Genomic DNA, 1956 nt, shown 5'->3' on the forward strand with positions numbered 1-1956 from the left:
CCAGTGAAGAGATCCAGAGTCTTCGCCCATCTGAAAAGTTTGAAAGCTTACATAGTCTTCCTGCAAGAGACGCGTCTGAGAGAGAAGAACGGTGCCAAGGAGGCCCGGCCAACCACGCCCACATGTCTGGTCTTGCCTCAGACTTATTAGGTTTCGGACAGCCTTCTTTGAGGCCATATCCAAAGTGGTGGGGCTGAAGGTGGAGCCTTTGCCCAAGAATGACAGTCTTCGGGGTATCAGAACAGCCAGATCTCTTCATGGGGATGGGGGCCGACGCCCTTGCCTTTACTCGCCTAATCGCCTGCCGGAGGATCCTGCTAGGCTGGCGACAGCAGCGCTACCCAAAGCTGCAGACTGGCTTTCTGACCTATCGGAATTTCTCCAAATGGAGAAAATTAAATTCGCTAATCGAGGGTCGGAGGAGAGCTTCCACAAAACGTGGGAGCCATTCACTCGGTTGTTCTAAGACCCTGTTTGTAGCCGACAACTGAGAAGCTAAAGAACAGGAGTGTGCAGCCATGATACAGCAAGGAGGGGGGGGGGGGGGGGGGAGGGGTGGCAGGGAGGCATGGAACCCAACCAAAGAAGCATGAGAAGCAGTATCACACCAACACAACAGGAGAAGGGTACAAGTACAGGTGAGTGAAGAAGGCAACATAAATGACTAAAGCTAAATGGACAGGGCGGTGGGGGGGGGGGGACACTGCCAGAACCAAAAAGCTAATGGGGATCGAAAAACAGGAAACCGTAATCACCACTGTAAATAATGCAAGAAAAAGAATGACGATGTATGTATGTAAATAATTAAAACCGACCAATATGTAAATATGTTTCTTTATCCTCTGTCTCCTGTTTGCCCCCGCTTATCCTTGTTTTGTATACCACAAGACCTCAATAAAAACATTAAAAAAAGAGAAAGTAATTTTAATGTAATGCACTTGCCTCCATGTGCAGTCACTGATAACCATTCATAACAATAAAGATTTGGGGGAAATATTTGCCAGTAAATTTCCAAGTGATGAAAAGGACCCTTGTTTCCTGCCTCCCTGTCCTGATCAGATTATTGTGATTTCTTGAGATACGATGGTGGTGGGGAAGTTTCTTCAGGCAAAGGTCATTGCTGGTGTACAGGAGGTGAGTCACAGGTATGTTATGGATAGAGTTCTGACAGCAGCTGTTGTTATTCTGATGATTTGCAAATACGGGGCGTCATTCTCCGACCCCCCGCCGGGTCGGAGAATGGCCGTTGGCCGCCGTGAATCCCGCCCCGCCCCCGCCGAAGTCTCCGGTACCGGAGATTGGGCGGGGGCGGGAATCGGGCCGCGCCGGCTGGCGGGACCCCCCGCTCAATTCTCCGGCCCGGATGGACCGAAGTCCCGCCCAGAAATTGCCTGTCCCGCCGGCGGAAATCAAAGCTGGTATTTACCGGCGGGACCAGGCGGCGTGGGCGGGCTCCGGGGTCCTGGGGGGGGCGCGGGCCGATCTGACCCCGGGGGGTGCCCCCACGGTGGCCTGGCCCGCGATCGGGGCCCACCGATCCGCGGGCGGGCCTGTGCCGTGGGGGCACTCTTTCCCTTCCGCCTCCGCCACGGCCTCCACCATGGCGGAGGCGGAAGAGACTCTCCCCACTGCGCATGCGCGGGAAACTGTCGGCGGCCGCTGACGCTCCCGCGCATGCGCCGCATTTCCGCGCCAGCTGGCGGGGCAACAAACGCCATTTCCGCCAGCTGGCGGGGCAACAAACGTCATTTCCGCCAGCTGGCGCGGAAATCCCTCCAGCGCCGGCCTAGCCCCTCAATGTTGGGGCTCGGCCCCCAAAGATGCGGAGCATTCTGCACCTTTGGGCCGGCGCGATGCCCGTCTGATTGGCGCCGTTTTTGGCACAAGTCGTCGGACATCGCGCCGTTGGGGGAGAATTTCGCCCACGGTTTGTAAATATTGATCTTTTCACACAAT

This window comes from Scyliorhinus torazame, chromosome 4 (assembly GCF_047496885.1).
Source record: "Scyliorhinus torazame isolate Kashiwa2021f chromosome 4, sScyTor2.1, whole genome shotgun sequence".
Classification (NCBI taxonomy): Eukaryota; Metazoa; Chordata; class Chondrichthyes; order Carcharhiniformes; family Scyliorhinidae; genus Scyliorhinus; species Scyliorhinus torazame.